Genomic DNA, 23,635 nt, shown 5'->3' on the forward strand with positions numbered 1-23,635 from the left:
TTTATTCGTTTGCGACCACAATTGTTTTTTCGTTAAATCAGAATCACATTTCAAAATCCCTTTATGTTTGCAGCAACGTGAGTACTACAAATTTTAACTCTAGTCCCTACATAAATCACTTTAAATCATTATCGTAGATTTCTAAAAATGGTTCAAATGGCTCTGAGCACTATGGGACTTAACTTCTGTGGTCATCAGTCCCCTAGAACTTAGAACTACTTAAACCTAACCAACCTAAGGACATCACACACATCCATGCCCGAGGCAGGATTCGAACCTGCGAGCGTAGCAGTCGCACGGTTCCGGACTGAGCGCCTTAACCGTGAGACCACCGCGGCCGGCCGTAGATTTCTCTCTGAGAAATCTATGATTCTGTGACCTATGTTACGATAACCTACTTGCATTCAATTTGCATTTGTTCAACTACAGTCGTTTGGGCTTGTATCGCTACAATGCTTAAAAAGCTTGTGTGGACATTCATCTACAATTTATCTTTAGACAGGGGTAGAGAACGCGCTTTGGTTGTATATTTTCATTCATTCGGTATTTTTGGAACGTATTTACTGCGGAAACCTATGGACATCGATTTATTTAATTACATTTGCAACAAATTTGATTGTATGCTTACCTGTATGTACAGGGACAATTCATAAATTAATTTCCGTTTGGCTGTAAATATGCGTCTAGATTCATGGCGCGTTCATGATTGGATAAGTAGATTTTGAAGGTTAGTTGTGTCAAGTAGTTCTCTGTTTCGCCCGCCAGTGTGTAAACAGCAAGCGATTGAAACAGATGTCCTGCCTCTGGGCAGTTGCGAGGTGCTTTCTATAATTCGTTTCCTGCAGGCAGAAGGAGTTAAACCCGGTGACATTCATCATCGATTGTACCGTGTAAATTGTAATAGCGTTACGAGTGATGGTGTAATGATGGAGTGGTGAAGAAAATTTCAAGGCTGGTAGCACAGTTGTATATGACGAAACTGACTGAGGAAGACATTCTGATATGATTCATAAACTTGTCTGACATGTTACAGAAATTGTCCTAAGTGAGAGATGCTGGTTCTCAGTTTCTGGAATTTCTGAAGATGTGCCTCAGATTTCAAGGAGAACACTCTCTAGCACTGTCACAGAATGTTAGGTTCCCAAATGATTGGTGAACGGTCTGTGGCAAAATGTCCAACTGATGTTCATAAAACTGAAGGAATGAGTATGACTCTGACATTGTATTAACACTAACACGAAAAGGGACGGTCGTGAGGGGGGGGGGGGGGGGGGGGGGAAGGGGAATTGCAGGGCGTGAGCTCCGAAAATAAGAAGCAGCCCACACATTTCATGAATATGCATTCTCCCAGAGAACCCAAAATATTCGAGGGGAATGGAAATAAAGTAAAGGACGCCAACTTCAATGAACTTATACTTGTTGATTCTAACAACATTGATCTTACTTAAAGTTCTTTGCCTGGAAAAATTAAATTATATGCAAGGACGTAAAAATTACAGAGAAAACGTTTTATTACTCGCAACTACCGTAATGTTTTTGTCTTCTTGAGAGTAGTCTACTGAACGGCAAAACACTCCTTACTTTACTTTGAGTAATCTAGTGCTTTTATAGCAGCCTGGAGAATCCATATGCTCCTCGAAAACACTGCAATACGAAAGCTGAAACATCATTTGAATTCATTACTCTCTCTCTCTCGATCCCAGTCTATATATATATATATATATATATATATATATATATATATATATATATATATATATATATATATATATCGACTGGAATCGTACTTGCGCATGAAGATGGACGCACAGTGTTCCAAATGCATCGTGTAATTTAATAAAACACGAAAAAATTGTGAATGAAGGCGTTTTCATTCAAACTTTCTTGTAGTGAATTCAGTCACCTTCACAGCTACAAAATATGTATAAAGTGGTGTTAATCAAGTGTGTTTTATTTTAAAAGCTTTAACAGTTTTGATATGAAACTTTCTTAGACATTACTTTTCAGTACGCCCTCGTATTGTGCAGAAAGTGATGTTGTTTGTAGTGGGCTGTGGGATTGACTTATTTGTTGATGTCATTTGTGCAAATAAAGTTATCTCGTTATTGTACTGAGCGAATGATCAAATGTATTTTTTATTGTACAGAGATGTATTGAGACAGGTGCGTAGGATATCTGTAGAGTGTTGGTGGTAATGTTCAGTAACAGATAGTTGGTAAATGCAATAGTGGCCAACAAATTTCCTGTTACGTGCTATGTAGCTGATCTAAGTCTGTGATTTGTTTGAGTATCTTATGGTTCACTGCAGAAGTCATATCTGTTGTATTTCGTATCTGTGGTCGACAGATCACATATTGTAATTGTTACTGAGGTTATGTCTGTTAAGGCAAAGGCGTATCTTATTTATATTCCCTTGTTTTTGCCCTGCTTTCCAAAACTGTTCGTGATTGCAGTTTAAACTCTGTTTCACAGTTACTGGATTGTTGTTCTGTTATCAAGAATTTTATGTTTGCATGTTTGATGTCTTTTCTTTCGGACATGTCCGAAAAACTGCGTATTTATTTTGTCACATATGAGAATTTGGGTGGGAGAGTAACCGTGCTCCGATAGGCGAAGTTGTTACGGCGACCCCTCTCGACAAGTTGGAAATCCCGGTTCAGCACAGATTGTCACTTTTCACCACTGGATTTATTTCAGTGTACGATTGCAACTGATGTCGGAAGTTCTCTTTCGTCAATTTCGTATTTAATTAATTATTAGTTAGCCCGCACGGTTGGCCGTGCGGTCTAACGCACCTCTTTCCGGGCGGGAAGGAGCGCCTGGTCCCCGGCACGAATCCGCCCGACGGATTTGTGTCAAGGACCAGTGAACCGGCCAGTCTTTGGATGGTTTTTAGGCGGTTTTCCATCTGCCTCGGCGAATGCAGGCTGGTTCCCCTTATTCCGCCTCAGTTACACTATGTCGGCGATTGCTGCGCAAACAAGTTCTCCACGTACGCGTACACCACCATTACTCTACCACGCAAACATATGGGTTACATTCGTCTAGTGTGAGACGTACCCCGGGGGATCCACCGGTGGTCGAACCGCACAATAACCCTAGGTTCGGTGCGGGGTGGCGGAGGGGTGAAGCGGACTGCGGTAGTCGTCTTGGGGTTGTGGACCACTGCTGCTGCGGCGGGGACGGAGCATCTCCGTCGTTTCTAGGTCCCCAGTTAAAATACAATACAATTATTAGTTAAATAGAACTCATGCCTGCACATCTCCCATCACGAAACCCACTCCACCCAAAACCTACGCTACACTACAATGAGGTGACGAATGTCTTGGTATAGTGTCATATACATATAAATATGGGGTAGTATTGAGCACACAACATATAAAACAGGATTGCAATGGCGGAGCTGTCAGTTTTGCTCAGGTGTAACATGCGAAATGGTTTCCTAAGCGCTTACGACCGCACGACGGAAATAACAGACTTTGACCTCGGAATGGTTGTTGGAGCTAGAGGCATGGACCATTTTACTTCGGAAATAGTCAGGGAATTCAACCACAGTGTCAAGAGATTTATAAGGATACCAAGTTTCAGACATTACCTCTATTACCACGCACATGAAGTGGCCGACGCCCTTCACTTAACAGCAGAGAGCAGTGGCGTTTGAGTAGAGTTGACAGCGCTAACAGAGAACCAACAATGGGCGAAATCAATTAGGATGTATCCTTCAGATCAGTGAGGCTATGTCGGCAGACGAACGAAACGAGTGCCTTTGCTAACAGCACGAAATCGCCTGCAGCGCCTCTCCTGGACTCGTGACTATATCAGTTGGACACTAGACGACTAGAAAACTGTCGCCTGCTCAGATGAGACCCCATTTCAGTTGGTACGATGTCTAGCTAGAATTAGAGAGCTGCGCAGACTCCTCGAATCTATGGACCCAAGTTGTCAGCCAGGCACTGTGCAGGCTGTTCGTTATTCCATACTGGTGTGTGCTGGATCCTCGATTACGTTCGGCTACTGAGAGACAGTCTGCAACCCAAATTTTTATGGATGACGGGCTGGCCGTTCCGGCCGAGCGGTTCTAGGCGCTTCAGTCCGGAACCGCGCTGCTGGTACTGTCTCAGGTTCGAATCCTGCCTCAGGCATGCATGTGTGTGGCGTCCTAACGTAAGTTAGTTAGGTTTAAGTAGTTCTAAGTCTAGGGGACTGATGACCTCAAATGTTAAATCCCATAGTGCTTAGAACCTCTAAACCATTTTATGGATGAGTATTCGCCACGTCACTGGGCCAAAACTTTTAGCGATTGATTTGAATAATTTTCTGGACAGCTCTTGCTACTGATCCGGCCACCCAAATCGCCTGACGTGAATCCCATCGAACATTTGTGGGACTTAATCGAAAGGACAGTTCTCACACAAAATTCTGAACAGGAAACACTTTCGCAGTTATGGATGGCTACATGGCTCAGTATCTGCAGGGGACTTCCAACAGCTTATTGAGTCGATGCCACGTTGAGTAGTTGCACTGTGTCGGGCAAAAGGAGGTCCGACAAGGTATTAGACGGTATCCCATGACTTTTGTGGCGTCAGTGTATAATAAATAGATGTAAATGTCGTATGACTAGGGCCTCCCGTCGGGTAGACCGTTCGCCGGGTGCGAGTTGTTCGATTTGACGCCACTTCGGTGAAATAATGATGATTAGGACAACATAACACCCAGTCCCTGAGCGGAGAAAATCTCCGACACAGCCGGGAATCGGACCCGGGCCCTTAGGATTGACATTCTGTCGCGCTGACCACTCAGTTAACGGGGACGGACAGTCTATCATTAGCAAGCATGTAAAAAGGTATTCTATGTGATGTTGAATTTAATTACAACTGTTTGTTATTACTGATTATATCTTGTGCAGTCCAAGATCTGTACATCACATTAAGTACTCTGTGCTTCTTTCATATGTGTAGCCCGATCCATCACGCCCCAGTTGTTCAGTGTCAGTTATTCAGTGTCACGCAGAAAATCAGCAGTGGGTTTCAGGTGTGTATATTTGTGTGTGTGTGAGTGCGTGTTTTGCTCGCTGGTCGTCCGAAAGCACACTGCGGATCAAATAACGAGACCGCGGGCGCTAATTAATCGGCAGTCCGCGTGCCTACCCCGGCGTGGCATTGTTTGTTCAGGCTGCGCGGGGTGCGGGTTGCGGCAGGCGGGGCGTGTGCCGCGGGCAGCAGGTGCGCTGTTTTGCAGGCGTCCAGCCGCGATCTATCGCTCCCTGAGCTCTCACTTGTCAGCTGGCGAACGCGAGACTTGCTCGGCGTCCCGTGTCGTCCCCGCCTCCAGAGGCGCTGCTGCTTCCGCCCTAAGCGAGCCTCCCGCTCAGTCTTCAGTACCCCCTCTGTCTTCCCACCCCATTCAACATTCTCCCTCTACCTCATCGCTACTGCCCCTCCAGACGGCTGGCACGGATTCAGAAGGCTATCACGAAACAAGGGCCACGCTAGAGGCCATCCACGTGCCTCCAACCGCAAACAAACGGTACGGTCGATATAATAGCCGAGTTACGCCTCGCAGGTAAAAAACGGAAGTGCTGTCAGGCGAGAAGAGCAGTACAACGTCGGCTGACGTATTCCTTTTTTACAAATGAACCACTTCAGTCACACCACGAAAATAAATTATTTCGAGATTTCGACTTAGATCTCTGCTAGCTGTACCTTAGTACCCGCTGCTTCGCTCGCGTACCCTGTATGGACTGCACAGATTTTTTGCTTTTGTTTCTTTTTAATCGAATTTTTATATTTATTCAAAAATTGCAACACCTTCTACATTTTCACGCTAATTAAGGCGATAGAAGCTTGTTCTGTTACGAATATGCTTCTGACCAAAAAGCGATTCTCATAGCTAGCGATGGAGGTTTCTGCTAATACTACATTTTGAGTTCTTGTGGTGATATTTCTATAGAAACTTTCACTCTCTGAAACTAGCTCATCAGGTTTTTTTTGTGTTAAACACTGACCTACAGAATTTTTCCTGACAAAGACAACTCAAACTTAACCCATTCATTTATTACCCACAATATACAAGTGAAACGCGATCTAACCGCTATACATTGACAACATAACTTCCAACGACTAACACAAAAGAATGGCCCTGAATTGCAAGAAATCCTAACAATAACACAAATTTAAAAAAAATATGAATTTAAAGGAATATAAAACTACCTCCAACTCGGTTAATTGCCTAAACTCATTTCACACGCGAATCCCGATAGTGGAAACCCCATTCCTTTTCATAAGTCACTTACCTAGAGCAATTGCAGCAAGTAGCAACAACAGACAGCTAAATAAAAATATTATAACTACTATAGACTCTTAACTACTAGAGGGCATGCGGTTACCAAAATAAAAGATTTTATTGAAGAGCAGACAATGTGTTTACAAAATTTTACCTTACCCATATGACGCCCAGTTCCAAAAATTATATAGTTCTCAAGAATTCCACTAACCAAACATTATCAACAACATCCATCATCGTACATTCCCTTGCATATTTTCTTATCAAGACATCTTTTCATCTTACTTTGCAACGCATGTCCTACCAACACATTGTCTCCACTAAGAATATAATGTCCATACAGTTCACTATCCACTCGCTAACTGCTAGAACGTCCAACCACAGAATCTCTTGCCAAGGGCGCAGAGCGCCGTCAGCGATATTAACACAGTCTGTAGCGCTGTCAACATACAAACAGGCTACTTACATCCCAAACACATACAGTTGTTACATAAGAGCGTATTGGTCACTCCACACACATGGTAAAAGTCATCGTCTTAATTCTTTCACATCCAAGAGGGGTAAATATTTTCCTTCATGCAATCTCCATAAAGCATCAGTTTGCTTTGAACCATAGACTGAGATACACAAGAAGAGACGTGGGTGCAGCTTACGCTTCGCGATTTGAGACGATTTCTCTGCAGCCACTCCAAAGCTGCAAAAAATGAGTTATGTCGTGGTGTATAAATATATGGGGAAATCAAAGTCATTTGTACAAAAGTGGGTCACACGCTATAAATTGGTTGAAAGTATGGATGACATTGAAGAAAGTTGCTCAGTCAGTAAAGTGAGTTCAAAAGTGTAAAAAGTGCTTATTAACCATTTTTCAGGAAACTCATTCCAAACATTACGTCAAGCGCAAGAAAAACTATCACAATTAGATGACAACGCATATTCGACGCTTATGGAGGCCTCTTCCACGTGAATATGCGGAAAACTTGGTTTCCATCATGCTTCGGAGACCCCAAGCAATTGTTAACATTACGGGTGACTGGATGTATTAATTGTAATTGCATTTTTCTTTTGTTCCGTGTGGAATTGCTAGTCTCCCATAGGGCGCCTAGCGGCTGCTGTCTTGTAGTGTAAGATTGGCTTATGAAAGGCTAATGGAAGGAAACCTTAAGAATAAATTGCCTTATCTCACAGGTTGGACGTTTGGGCGTTATGCTGTGCGCCAGTTCCTTACTCACAAGAAAAAATTAAAATTCTAAAAGACCTAATAATGCGCCTCGTAAAACTGACGACGAACTGGCTTAGAAAAAAGGCAAATAACATTTGGAAGCTGGAATGCGCAAGGTACCTCCACAAAATTGAACATATTACCAACAGAACTCGACAGTTTCTAAATGGACGTTGTATTCTCTGAGACCAAGACGAAAGTAAAAGGAGAAGAAGAACTTGATAATTATGTAGATAATTGGAGTGGGGTATCCGAAGCAGTAAGGGCCAAAGCAGGAGTCTCCATTATGATAAAGAATGGATGGAAAAAGAGAATCACAAATTGAAAATTTATTGATGAACGTATTATTGTGATAGAAACGACTATTTGTCAGAGAAGTCGTAATTATTGGTGTACATGCACCAACGAATGGTGAAAAAGACCAGGAGAAAGATACTTTCTGGAAAATCCTTAGAGAGAATATAGAAAAAATCTCATGGGGGAAGGAACTAGTTGTCATGGGGCATCTATACGGAAGAGAAGTAATTAGAGAATCATGTCCAATAGTGGGAAAACAAGGAGAGACAAAATATATTCACAATGGAGAACGACTAATTGAAATTTGTGACCAGATTGATCTGAAAATTACTAACACATCTTTAGAACACAAGGATAGTCACTAATATTCTTGGCAACAAAATACTAGAGAACTTTGTTGTATAACGGATTATATTATCAATATACAGACAAGTAGTTTCAAGGCAGCAGATGTTAGACCTTATAGATGAGACCAGTAAGGATGAGATCATTATTTAAAAAATTTTGGCCATGGATGAACGCAAAGGGTGATTCTAACAACATCAAAACGCATTGTGCTGAGAAAGCCCAAACTATGTACTTCAATATCACCTACAAGATGAAAGTATATGAACATTTTTTGCTGTCAGAATGGAAAAAGACATTCGATGAATCATTTAAAGGAAGTACAGAGGAAATGTATGGTTACTTAAAATTTTGTATGACACGTTTAGCAACAGAGGTGCTGGGCATAAGGGCATTTCCTCCAACCACATCTGTACAGCAGAACTGTGGTTGCAGGAAACAGAAGTAGCCGTTAAAGGGAAGAGGAACGCATTCAAACGGTGGCTGGATGATAAATCGGAAGTAACAAGAATAACCTACAATGAAAAGAAGAATGAAGTGATTAAAAAATAATAATCGCAAAGAATGAAACATAGGAAGGGACATGTGGCAATGACAAAAGGAAATTAGGATTTGGGAGAGCGAAACAAGCGTGGTCAGTATTAAAAGAACTTCGACAAGAGACAAAAGTTTAAACCAATCTTCAACTGATACCACAAAAAGAGTGGGAAGACTGTTTCTGGAAATTATTAAATGAGGATAGAGAAGAGTATCTGGAGGAAGGAACAGTGGAAGAAAAGAAGCAGGAAGGGGAGAAGAAACAAGTTTTAGAAAGCGAGGTGAGTAAGAACAGGGAAGAATGGCAAACCACCTGGACCAGGTAATATTAATCTGGAGCTCTTAAAATATGGTGGTGATTAAATTGTGAAACTAATAACACCCAAGGAAATGAAGCTGGGCTATATTAATACTATATTTAAAGAAGGGGATAGCAAAAGCTGCTCGACTACTGATGAGTTTGTGCTATAAATACATTAATGAGAATTTTTTGGAAAGTATCTAAAATAAGCTGGAAATAAATTTTAAAAACCAGGAAGAAATGTGATTACAGCTGGTAGATAATGTGTAGACCGTATTTTCTTATTACGACAGATCTTAGGGAAACAAGAATAATCAAAAAACTAGGATTATTTTTCATAGATTTAGAAAAAGCACATTATGCTGTCCTGAGAAAACTAGTTTGGAGAGCATTAAATTTCACAAACATAAAGGGTCCTTTAATTAAAATAATACGAGAAACGTATAAAGATAACATATGTCAAGTGAAAATTGGTAGCCCACTTTCACAGAATTTTTGAACAAACAACGTTCTGTTACAAGGCTGCCCCATGCCATCAACATTATTTAAAATCTAGACAGATATCAGCCAAAAGTCATGGTCTCATAAATGGAATGGGATGGGGCTACTAATTAAAGATGAAGTTTATTTACATCACCTACTATCTGTCGATGATCAAGTAGTTATGGCACGTTGGGGACGATGCAAATTATGTATGTAACATATTAACAATGGAATACAGAAACTTGGGGCTGAAGATTAGTTACCAGAAAACAGACTACCTCACTAATGATCCAGATGACTTATGCATAGAGGAAAAGAAAATTAAGAAGAACAAAACTTTCTGTTATCTGGCATGCATTTTAGAGTTGCAGGGAAAGTCAGAGATAGAAATTAATAAAAGAATCAGCAGTGGAACGGAGGTCATTGGGATGCTCAACTGAATCTTATGGAGCAGAAATGTAGTAAACCGAACCAAAAAAAATAAATCATTTATAAATCGATACTATGTATGGAGTGGAGACTTAAAATACAAATCAGAAACACCTAGAGAAACTACAAGCAGTATAAATGGACTTCTGGTGAAGACCAGCAAGAATTTCTTGAAAAGGAGAGTAAGAAACAATGAAATAATAGAGACAATGGAAGTAGATAGAAGACGTGACGTGATTACTAGAAGGAAGTTACAATTATATGAGAATGTAAGAGGAATGAAGAAAGCCAGAATTCCGAAAATTATCCGGAATGGGAACCTGAGGGAAAGAAGAGAAGATGAACCCGTATGACTACCTGGATCCAAAGGGTACGATCAACAATGAGAAGACTTGGTGCAGAGGAAGAAGTGATAGAAGATCGAGACACCTGGAGAGACATCCTGAGGAGATAAATTAAGATCTTATGTAAAAGATGTAATAATATCTGAGTATTTGTTATGATGGAGAAAAACCTTTGTATAGAGGAAAATCTCAATAAATAAAAATAATAATAACTTCTCCAATTGGCGACCCTTGTTTTGAAGAGGATAATGCCAACTTTTACAATCTGATTTTTTCATCGCCATGTCCTTTGCAAAGGACTTATGCACTGAAGCATAAAACGACCAATAAACTGTGCATAACATTCTGATAATATCGTTTTAGTCAGCTTCAAGCCTCTCTTTGAAAAAGGGAATTGCTCCTTTTTATGTCTCCTATAGTATTGTTGTAATACACCACTTGTCTTTTGCTTGATGCCATTTTTTGGATTTACGTCTTGAAGTGTATCGGCTCACCCTCATGATGCTCTCTTGCCCTCCCATTTCATCAACATCCACATGTTTCTGAATGCCGTTTCGTATTCGACATTATTCAGTTTTCCGTTTCTCATAAGGTGTAGGAACTCGTTTCTGCTTCTCAGCAGCGTGCCGAAAACGTAGATGATCTTACTCGTTGTCGACCAGATCTGGACTAGTCCACTAGTTATCGCGGTAAACACAATTACGTTTCCTGAGTAAATCCCGAGAGCGCTCCAAAACAATTCCACAAGTTATTTTCTGTTCGGAATAATAACTGCCCGCCGGCCGAAGTGGTCAAGCGGTTCTAAGCGCTACAGTCTGTAACCGCGCGACCGCTACGGTCGCAGGTTCGAATTCTGCCTCTTGCATGGATGTGTGTGATGTCCTTACGTTAGTTAGGTTTAAGTAGTTCTAAGTTCTAGGGGACTGATGACCTCAGAAGTTAAGTCCCATAGTGCTCAGAGCCATTTTTAATAACTGCCACAATTTGTGACCTTACAAGTATATCTGTAAACAAACAAAAAAGTCATAACATGATGAGAATGCGTTATAGGGAAACAGAGAGAGAGAGAGAGATTAGTCGATGATTGGCTGGGAGCTCAGAACAATAAGTTTTCGCCTGTCTTGTGTTTCCTGTGCTTGAAGTATAATGTGCGCTGCTGCTGTAGACTCATTTTAACGCTACCGATACCTATTCGGTCTCATAGTTATTTGCAGGCAGAAACAAAGTAGATCTTGCTACATTTTTGCATGTCCTTGCAGATTCGTATTACGTAATTCAACATCGATAAAAAGAGAGTAATTTTAGCCGAAGCTACGGCCATAATTGTTGCATTAGTTTCTCACGAAAAAAAAAAGTTGACTAAATTATGATTGAAGTTTGTTAATGAATATAGGTTATATGCTTTACGTAATTTTAGGACAAAAAAGGAGAATTCCAGGTTGTTCCACTAATCACTGTAAAATTTTTACTGAAGTTGGTATTTCCTATAAATGAAGAACGATGCAAACAGTAGGCAGTTAAAGTTGACCTGGAAGACAGGAGTAAGCATTTGGTGGCGTACTACTCCATTAGTAATATCTACCCAATAACATTTCGTGGTATGTACTGTTGTTTCAAAATTATGTAGTGGTTTACTTGTGTGTGTACTGTATGTTACTAGCGCAGAAACTAATGAAGAAGCTTTAGTTTCATCACGGAATATTAGTCATACGATATAAAGAGCTACTTTTTAAAGACTGAAATTACACATTTGATGCACAACAGTTTATGCCTCTTTAACATTCTATGGAAGAGTTCCGTTAGTATTTCGGTGGTTTTATGGTATAGCATCTGACAGTCATCTTCGGGTTCAAACCACGGTGAGTTCAAATTTATCTTTCAGTTGTTGAATCTTGTGTTTATCTGAACAAAATTGCTTTTCGTCTTATATTCCGAAATATGTCTTCTGGATGTCCTCAGTATAAGGTAAGATTATTCCGTTCACAATGACTCCTTAAAAAATATTGTTTGGAGTGGAAAAAACGATCTTCAAAGTTTAGAGCGATGAATGCCCCAGCAGCAGAATCTGAAATGACTACAAGATATATAAAATAAAACCAATAAAACTTTCTCTGGTCGATTCACATAATCTTCAGAACGTCAAGAAAAATGTAATAAATGGTTATTATCTCATTGCTCTTGGGGTTCGTCGTGCAAATAAACTGTTTCACGCCAGAATGTTCAATACACCCGATATTAAATGTAAGACCATACAGGAATGATATTCGCTTTAGTCACATACCACATAACAAGCTAGAAGAGCTGTTTTGGCGTTACTTCTCAGAAACATGTCACCTTACAGCTTATAGGAGACTGCATTTCACATTGAGACGCTACTTGTTCATTCCGCGCTGTCTGAAAGAAACATGGCGTCCGCTTGACGAGTGGCCACTGTCTCTCTGTATAGTCTCTCTAATATTCATTGACGTGTCACAGCATCTAGTGCATGAAGCATTAATAGTATTACGCAAACGGCCGACCTGAAACGCTTGATTCTCATTGACTCCAAGCGACAGAATATTGTCGGTGGATATCTCCGTCGAGCCCACTGAGAACAAGCAGGGCATGGGCAGATACACCCGTCATGCGGTTCAGTGGGTTAACGATTGTACAGCCATTTAGTCATTATTTTCTTTTTTTGAGTCATCAGTCTTCTGACTGGTTTGAAGCGGCAGTCCAATAATTCCTCTCCTGTGCCAAGCTCTTCATCTCAGAGTAGCACTTGCAACCTACTTCCTCAATTATTTGCCTTATGTATTCCAAACTTAGACGTCCACTACGGCTTTGTGCCCTCTATAGCTCCTTCTATTACCATGAAAGTGATTGCCTGATGTCGTAATAGATGTCCTATCAGCCTGCCCCTTCTTCTTGTCAGTGTATTTCATATATTCATTTCCTCTCCGGTTCTACGTAAAACGTCCTCATTCCTTACCATATCAGTCCACTTAATTTTCAACATTCAAATGTAGCTCCACATCTCAAATGCTTCGATTCTCTTCTGTTCCGATTTTCCCACAGCTCATGTTTCTCGACCATACAATGCTGTGGTCCAAACGTACATTCTCAGAAATTTCTTTCCCAAATTAAGGCCTACTTTCCATACTAGTAGAATTCTCTTTCCCAGGAATGCCCTCTCTACCAGTGCTAGTCTGCTTTTGACATACTCCTTGCTCCGTCTGCCATTGGTCATTTTACTGCCTAGATACTACAGTTCTTAAATTTTTCTGCTTTATTGAGCATCAGTCAAGTTGTTAAGTTTCTCGCTGTTCCCTTTACGGTTACATCTCATTACTTTTGTCTTTCTTCGCTACATTCTCAATCGATAATCTGTACCCACTAGGCTGTTCATTCCATTCATCAGATCGTGTAATTCTTCTTCACTTTCACTCAGGATAGCAATCTCATCAGCGAATCGTATCAATGATATCCTTTCACTTGAATTTTAGTTCCACTCCTGATCCTTTCGTTTATTTCCATCATTCCTTCTTCGTTGTACAGACTCAACAGTAGGGGCGAAACACTACATCCCTGCCCTATATCCTTTTTAATTCGAGCATTTCACTCTTGGTCTTTCACTCTTACTATTCCCTCTTGGCTCTTGTATATGTTGTATACTACCCTTTTCATTAGTTGGAGGAGAAACAGTCAGGATGACTGACTGACTGATCTGGCCTTGCAACATTAACCAAAACGGCCTTGTTGCGCTGGTACCCCGAATGGCTGAAAGCAAGGGGAAACTACAGCCGTAATTTTTCCCGAGGGCATGCAGCTCTACTGTATGATTAAATGATGATGGCGTCATCTTGGGTAAAATATTCCGGAGGTAAAATAGTTCCCCATTCGGATCTCGGTGCGGGGACTACTCAGGAGGACGTCGCAATCAGAAGAAAGGAAACTGGCGTTCTACGGATCGGAGGGTGGAATGTCAGATCCCTTAATCGGGCAGGTAGGTTAGAAATTTTAAAAATGGAAAGGAATAGGTTAAAGTTAGGTGTAGTGGGAGTTAGTGAAGTTCGGTGGTAGAAGGAACAAGACTTCTGGTCAGGTGAATACATGATTATAAATACAAAATCAAATAGGGGTAATCCACGAGTAGGTTTAATAATGGATAAAAAAAATAGGAGCGCGGGTAAGCTACTACGAACAGCATAGTGAACACATTATAGTAGCTAAGACAGACACGAAGCCCACGCTTACCACAATAGTACAAGTTTATATGCCAACAAGCTTCGCAGATGATGAAGAGACTGCAGAAGTGTATGATGCGATAAAAGAAGTTCCCAAGATAGTAAAGGGAGACGCAAATTTAATAGTTGTGAGGTCTGGAATTCAAACTGTAGGAAAAGGAAAAGAAGCAAAATTAGTAGGTGAATATGGACTGGGGGTAAGGAATAAATGGGGAAGCCGCCTGGTAGAATTTTGCGTAGAGCATAACTTAATCATAGCTAGCACTTGGTTTAAGAATGAAAGAAGGTTGTATACATAGAAGAGGCCTGGAGACACTGGAAGGTGTAAGATAGATGGTATAACAGTGATCTAGGAAACAGGTTTTCAATTGTAAGACCTTTCCAGGGGCAGATGTGGATTCTGACCACAATCTAGTGGTTATGAACTGTAGATTAAAACTGAAGTAACTGCCAAAAAAAAGTTGGGAATTTAAGGAGATGGGACCTGGATAAACTGAAAGAACCAGAGGTTACAGAGACTTTCAGACAGAGCCTTAGGGATCGATTGACAAGAACAGAGGAAAGAGATGCAGTAGAAGAAGAATGGGTAGCTTTTGAGGGATGAAGTAGTGAACGCAGCAGAGTATCAAGTAGGTAAAAAGACCAGGGCTAGTATAAATCCTTGAGTAACAGAAGAAATATTGAATTCAATTGGTGAAAGGAGAACATATAAAAATGCAGTAAACGAAGTAGGTAAAAAGGAATACAAACGGCTCAAAAATGATATCGACAGGACGTACAAAATGGGGTAAGTAGAGATGGGTACAGAACAACTGTAAGGATGTAGAGGAGTATATAGAGGGTCTATACAAAGGCGATGTACTTGAGGACAATATTATGGAAATGGAAGAGGACGTTGGTGACGATGAAATGGGAGATATGACACCGCGTGAAGAATTTGACAGAGAACTCAAAGACCTAAGTCGAAACAAGGCCCTGGGTGTAGACAACATTCCATTAGAACTACTGATACCCTTGGGAGAGCCAGCCCTGACAAAACGCCTGGTGAGCAAGATGTATGAGACAGGTGAAATACCCTCAGACTTCCAATTCCAAAGAAACCAGGTCTTGACAGGTGTGAAAATTACCGAACTATGAGTTTAATAAATCACAGCTGCAAAATGCTGACATGAATTCTTTACAGCCGAATGGAAAACTGGTAGAAGCCGACCTTGGGAAAGATCAGTCTGGATTCCTAATAAATGTAGGAACACGTGTTGCAATATTGACCCTACGACTTATCTTATATTAAGGAAAGGCAAAACGACGCTTCTAGCATTTGTAGACTTAGAGAAAGCTTTTGACAAAGTTGACTGGAATACTCTTTTTCAAATTCTGAGGGTGGCAGGGGTCAAATACAAGGAGCGAAAGGCTATTTACAATTTGTACAGAAAGCAGATGGCAGTTGTAAGAGTCGAGGGGCATGAAAGGGAACCAGTGGTCGGGAAGGGAGTGCGACAGGGCTGTAGTCAATCCCCAATGTTATTCAATCTATACACTGAGCAAGCAGTAAAGGAACCAAAAGAAAAATTTTGAGTAGTAACTAAAATCCATGGAGAATAAACAAAAACTTTGAGATTTGCCGATGACATTGTAATTCTGTCAGACACTAAAGGACCTGGAAGAGCAGTTGAATGGAATGGAGAGTGTCTTGAATGGAGGCAATACGATTAACATCAACAAAAACAAAACGAGGATAATGGAATGCAGTCTAACAAAATCAGGTGATGCTGACGGATTTAGATTAGGAAACGAGACACTTAGAGTAGTAGATTTGGGGAGCTAAATAACTGACGATGGTCGAAGTAGGGAGGATGTAAAATGTAGACTGGCAGAGGCAAGAAAAGTGTTTCTCAAGAAGAGAAATTTGTTAACATCAAGTATAGATTTAAGTGTCAGAAAGTCTTTTCTAAGAGTATTTGTATGGAGTGTCGCCATGTATGAATGTGAAATGTGGACGATATGCAGTTTAGGCGAGAAGAGAATAGAAGCTTTCGAAATGTGGTGCTACAGAAGGATCTTGAAGATTAGATGTAACTAATGACGAGGTACTGAATAGAACTGGGAAGAAGAGGAATTTGTGGCACAACTTGTCCAGAAGAAGGGATCGGTTGGTAGGGCATGTTCTGAGGCATCAAGGGATCACCAATTTAGTACTGGAGAGCAGCGTGGAGGGTAGAAATAGTAGAGGGAGACCAAGAGATGAATGCACTGAGCGGATTCACAAGGATGTAGGTTGCAATAGTTACTTGGAAATGAAGGAGCTTGCACAGGATAGAGTAGTATGGAGAGCTGCATCAAACCAGTCTTTGGACTGAGGACCCCAACACCAACAACTGTCCCTGTAGCTTACCCCTGTTTTTCTTAGAATTTGGAACATCCTGCACCATTTTACATCGTCGAATGCCTATTCCAAGTCAACGAATTCTATAAGTGTGTCTTGATTTTTCTTTAGTCTCACTTCCGGTGTCAACCACAAGGTCATAACTGCCTCTGCGATCCCTTTGCCTTTTCTAAAGCCAAACTGATTATCATCTAACACACCCTTAATAGTCTTTTCCATTCTTCTGCATATCATTCTTGCACAGTAACTTGGATGCATGAGCTGTTAAGCTGATTGTGCGATAATTCTCGAACTTGGTAGCTCTTACAGTCTTCGAAATTGTGTGAATGGTAGTTTTCCGAATGTCAGATGGTATATCGCCAGACTCATTCACTCTACACACCACCGTGAATAATGGTTTTGTTGCTACTTCCCCCAATTACACTCCTGGAAATGGAAAAAAGAACACATTGACACCGGTGTGTCAGACCCACCATACTTGCTCCGGACACTGCGAGAGGGCTGTACAAGCAATGATCACACGCACGGCACAGCGGACACACCAGGAACCGCGGTGTTGGCCGTCGAATGGCGCTAGCTGCGCAGCACTTGTGCACCGCCGCCGTCAGTGTCAGCCAGTTTGCCGTGGCATACGGAGCTCCATCGCAGTCTTTAACACTGGTAGCATGCCGCGACAGCGTGGACGTGAACCGTATGTGCAGTTGACGGACTTTGAGCGAGGGCGTATAGTGGGCATGCGGGAGGCCGGGTGGACGTACCGCCGAATTGCTCAACACGTGGGACGTGAGGTCTCCACAGTACATCGATGTTGTCGCCAGTGGTCGGCGGGAGGTGCACGTGCCCGTCGACCTGGGACCGGACCGCAGCGACGTACGGATGCACGCCAAGACCGTAGGATCCTACGCAGTGCCGTAGGGGACCGCACCGCCACTTCCCAGCAAATTAGGGACACTGTTGCTCCTGGGGTATCGGCGAGGACCATTCGCAACCGTCTCCATGAAGTTGGGCTACGGTCCCGCACACCGTTAGGCCGTCTTCCGCTCACGCCCCAACATCGTGCAGCCCGCCTCCAGTGGTGTCGCGACAGGCGTGAATGGAGGGACGAATGGAGACGTGTCGTCTTCAGCGATGAGAGTCGCTTCTGCCTTGGTGCCAATGATGGTCGTATGCGTGTTTGGCGCCGTGCAGGTGAGCGCCACAATCAGGACTGCATACGACCGAGGCACACAGGGCCAACACCCGGCATCATGGTGTGGGGAGCGATCTCCTACACTGGCCGTACACCACTGGTGATCGTCGAGGGGACACTGAATAGTGCACGGTACATCCAGACCGTCATCGAACCCATCGTTCTACCATTCCTAGACCGGCAAGGGAACTTGCTGTTCCAACAGGACAATGCACGTCCGCATGTATCCCGTGCCACCCAACGTGCTCTAGAAGGTGTTAGTCAACTACCCTGGCCAGCAAGATCTCCGGATCTGTCCCCCATTGAGCATGTTTGGGACTGGATGAAGCGTCGTCTCACGCGGTCTGCACGTCCAGCACGAACGCTGGTCCAACTGAGGCGCCAGGTGGAAATGGCATGGCAAGCCGTTCCACAGGACTACATCCAGCATCTCTACGATCGTCTCCATGGGAGAATAGGAGCCTGCATTGCTGCGAAAGGTGGATATACACTGTACTAGTGCCGACATTGTGCATGCTCTGTTGCCTGTGTCTATGTGCCTGTGGTTCTGTCAGTGTGATCATGTGATGTATCTGACCCCTGGAATGTGTCAATAAAGTTTCTCCTTCCTGGGACAATGAATTCACGGTGTTCTTATTTCAATTTCCAGGAGTGTATTTTAGAAATTAAGATGGAATGTTATTTATCCCTTCTGCCTCATTTAATCTTAAGTGCTTCAAAGCTCTCTTGCATTTTGATTCTAATACTGGATTCCCCTTGTCGTCTACATCGACTCCTGTTTCTCCTTCTATCACATCGGACAAATCTTCCCCCTCATATAAGCCTTCAATGTACTTTTTCCACCTAACCGCTCTCACCTCTTCGTTCAGCAGTGGAATTACCGATGGACTCTTAATGTTATTACTCTTACATTTAATTTTCTTCTATTCCTTCCCGTGCAACTGCATTCCAGTGTCACATGACTATTCGATTTTCACCTCCCTTTACGTAGTGTATAACCCTTTCAGTATCCTCGTATACTTTCTCTATCTCTTCATCTTCTGCCTGCAACGTCGGCACGTATATCTGAACTACCTTTATCGGTGTTGGTTTGCTGTCGATTCTGATAAGAACAACCGATCAGTGAAGCGCTCACAGTAACACACTCTCTGTCCTGCCTTCCTATTCACAACAAATCCTACTCCTGTCATACCACTTTTTACTGCTGTTGATGTTACCCAACAGTCAACTGACCAGAAATCCCTTTCTTCTTCCTACTTCACTTAACTGATCCCTGTTGTATGTAGATTGAGCCTTTTTATTTTACATTTTTAGATTTTCTAACTCTACCACGTGGTAGATTTTCTAGTCCGGAATCTTTTGTCAATGGAGAGATCATCATGACACTTATTCAATTACAGGCCACATGTCCTGTCGATACACTAATGTATCTCTAAGGCAGTGGTTTCCAATGCCTTCTGCATCCTCATGCCGTTGATCATTGCTGATTCTTCCACCCTTAGGGGCAGTTTCCCACACCAAGGACGAGAGAGTGCCTTGAACCTCTGTCCACTCCTCCATCCTCTTTGACAAGACCGTTCGCAGAATGAGGGCGACTTCTTACGACTGAAGTCTTCGGCCGGCAGTGCTTGTTGTAATCAAAACCAAAGCGAGGGCGGATTTCGAACCCTTAACCGAGGACGTTTCGATTACTAATCAGTGACACTACCTCCATACCACGTTGGTGGATGGCAGACTTTAATGAAAATATTTTTGCCACAAATCGTGTATGTTATCGGTTAACGATAAGATAGCCTCTTAATTTATGTTTAGTTTTAGCGAATGCTGATGTAACTGTGCTTTACCAACAATGATTTCAGATTCAATGTGAATCAAACAATTAAAAGTAACCAATACTGAAGCCAGTGAACATTATTGTTTCGCTTCTTGACAATGTTTTTATTCCAGCTACTCGTTGTTCAGGAAAGTAATCATGCCAGACGCTCAGTACGAAAGCAATTAACTTTAAATGAGTCAAATGTGTATACATAGAGTCCACAATTGCTTTGTAATTCTTAAAATTACTTGAATTCCATCTTTGGTAAAAAAGACGCGTATCTGGTTTGCAAACGTCTTTCATTTCATTCATTCAGTACATCCTCTTTAGTCTGGAAGGAAACATATTTACAATTCTGGTTTGCTTCTAGAACTATAAACTGTTTCTTATGGAAGGTATTGAAGTATGATATTTACTTATAGCATTTTTGTCTGATATGCATTCACACATAGAGGTGTCGTCTGGATGTGTGGTATCAACGTGAAATCACACCTAAAACGTAAATTCGGGTTTCCCTGGGAGCAGGAGTTTTGCATTTGTGCTTTCTCAGATAATGAAAACATAAGCACATTTACCATTCGTGCCACACATGTCGTCTGGTAAGTGTGTTGATGCAAAGTGCTATTATACTGTACAGTATTGTTGGATTGCGTAGGAGTAAAGAAAAGGGGACTCCTGAGTTTACTGACAGCTAAGTATACAATGGACGATGAAGAAGATTATTTGCTCCAGGCTCATGAGAAGTGCAGTAAGACAGTCTGCATAATGTTTTTGAGACTGCCTCAATTAACAGTTTCTTCTTCGAAGCTAACATGAACCGGTAGGTTTTTGGCACACTTTTTAGCCATTCTGCTCAAGTACTTTACGTGAATTGCAATCATTGCTTCCCTTGAACGTGGTGCATAACTTACCAGAGTCGTCCACAACAAGTTGCCCTGTTACGCCCTAATGTAAAGCACTGGCACACAACACTTTGCGCTCTGTCGGAAAACATCTCCACTACTTTGTTACGGTCGAGAGGACGACGCACTCTGCCGGCACTACACGACGCATAGTTCCTGTTCATAGGAAAACTCGGCTTAAATTCCAGATTTAGTGTACATTCCACGACTGTTGGTGACATGCGCATAAAATAAAAGTGTCCCAGGTACCAACTAAGCAGAAACCAGTTTCAACTCATTTAAGAATTATTTTTAAGTGTATAAGCTGTAAGTGTTAAGACTATCACGACTATCTTAGCACAGACGCAGAATACTCACAGCGATAAATTACAAGACTGGGGCAGTATTCGTGGCTCACTTGCGAATGACTGGTAGGTGTCTAGTCGAGATGCTATGGGGTGAAGTAAATGACGACCGACTGCAAGCTCGAAACTTCTTTTAAAAGTCAAACCACTCGAAAAATTCCAAGCTTCACATCAGAACTGAACCTTACATTTGTACACTGGATTGTCATTGGTAGTACAATGCAGTAGTTTAGTGTCTTCTAAATGTGGGTTTCATGATTTAAATTTCGCCATAACGTCTGCTATGTTTAAAATCGATATTTTATTTTTTGCCACACAATCACAAGAGTGTTTCATAAGGACTTCGTTAAATGCTCATGTGACTGTGTCGGAAAATATTTAAAAAATAAAACAGGAGGATAAGTCAAGCAATCTCCATGGACAGTATGTCATTTTTTTCGAATATTTCACATCGTTATGCACAGTACTTCCCGATTCGTATGAGGGGGTTTGCTGTTGACAACGCGACATTAACTCGATGCTTTACATTTCATTTTGTATTACCATTTATTATTACTTGAAGTCTGTCAATTGAGGGTAAATTCATAGCTGATGTCAAGTATTTGGACTAAAATCTTTTAACAGAGGGAAGAGGATTAATGGCCTCTCCATGTCCACAAGCTCGAAATGGGAAAAGATGGGTAGGAAGCCGGCAATGACCATGTTAAAGGGGATCATACTGCAATGACGTACTCGTACTGCGGTTTAGGGAAACATGTAAAAACTAAATCTTATTGGCTGGACGTGGATCTGAACCGCTGCCCACTCGAGTGCGAGTTCACTGCTCCATCGTGTTTGGTTTTGTTGGCACTTTATGTATGTTCGATATTGAACCAGTCGCATTTTTTATTTTGTACAATTTATTCCACCACTGACTAGTTTTTGCGCCAGTGCTGGCTTATCTTCATATGGAGTTGTCACAGGAGCGTTGGAACGCATCAGTGAAGTGATGGACTGATACGTTTTGTATATCAACGCTATTGCAACAGTTTATTAAAATCTGTATGACTGTTGTAGCAATTGATAGACATTTGTGTTGGTATCAGGGGGAATGTCAATGACTGCAAAGACCGAGTAGCTAACATGAACCTCAACTCATTTTTCATTCTGTGTATTTAGTTATACGTCCATTATTTAATGTGTTGTATTACTGGGTGGGTGTCTTGGATCAGCTACAGCATGCAGTATGGGGAGGCCGCTAGCTGGCAATGATCGAGACCCTGGGGAGAAAGGCCGACTTCAATTAGGTGGGCTACTCGGAGTGTGAGGGGCAATGGCCTGACAGGAAACCAGCAGGTAGACTTCACCTAACGTGCTGTACTCGTATGCTCTACTACAGTGCTAGCCGGAATGTGTGCAACCTAGGTTCATTAGAATGCAGCCCCGCGGTGTGGCGTCTGGGACTCATACCAAAAAGTCATTGTGGGGGACAGCGTCTGGGACTCATTCCAAAAATTCTGTGTGGGGGACAGTGTCGCGTGACCGGGCCAAGGTAAAGAACGTACTTTAAAAGTCTATATCTGACGTCAAACGAAAGCATGGCAGTGTGTTGGTCACCGATCAGACTTCCCAGAAAACCGAAGGAAGCCGGGCTGGTCGAAAGATACTAATCTGATTGCTTATCTGGGAAATATAGGTGGAAGTTATTCTTAAAAAACTTTTATTCTCTCCCTTGTGGTGGAGGTATGGCCTCATCTGGACGGAAAGTCCATTGCAAATTTCTGTTCATGACTTGAAAAAGAATTAGCTAGGTGGGAGTTTCAAACTTCAGTTCTCAAGAATATCTAGCAGATGGGCATTGGACCATAGTTTACAGACACATTATAGGTTAATCATTGACTGAGCCTTTCCAGTTGGTGGAAGAGCATTTCAGTGGGCTTTCTGCAGAGTAGAGACTGTCTGACGAGACACTTGAGAGTAGTGTTTCAGGAGGCATAAACGAAAACAGACTTAGATGGAAGACGTGATGAGGCCTGGAGCCCACCATTTGGAGAATCGATTCATCATCCATGAAAGTCGACCTATTGCTGCCATCAAGATGATTTTTACACTGAGTCGTTGATTGTGGTGAGAGAAGCAAGTAGTGTGTGTTAGAGGGCGATTTGTTGAGATAATAGTCACTCACATCTTATGTATTCCTTGGGTTGACTCTCAATCTAATGTGATACTCAGTTAAATCGTTCCAATGTTCAGTATTTGTTGCCCCTTTTGATTTTTTGTATCGTCACCATTAGTATTTATGTGTGTGCTTGCAAAGAATAAACGAAGTTGTGCTTAATGTGGACCAAGGTTTTCAATTCACTAGGTTGTTGAACCCCTCCAACTATTAATCCTTAATGATTTTGTGCGAACCAACATCCAGAACAAATTAAAGAGTGCTAGTTTTTCTCATTATTTCATCTGTTGCGTGGAAGATCGTTTCAGGAAAGATCGTTTCAGGATCTGAGACCATGAGAAGCCGGAACGTATTACTAAACTGGCGGAAGGTTTGGTTTGCTA

The sequence above is a fragment of the Schistocerca americana genome, chromosome 2 (assembly GCF_021461395.2).
Source record: "Schistocerca americana isolate TAMUIC-IGC-003095 chromosome 2, iqSchAmer2.1, whole genome shotgun sequence".
In the NCBI taxonomy this organism is placed as follows: domain Eukaryota; kingdom Metazoa; phylum Arthropoda; class Insecta; order Orthoptera; family Acrididae; genus Schistocerca; species Schistocerca americana.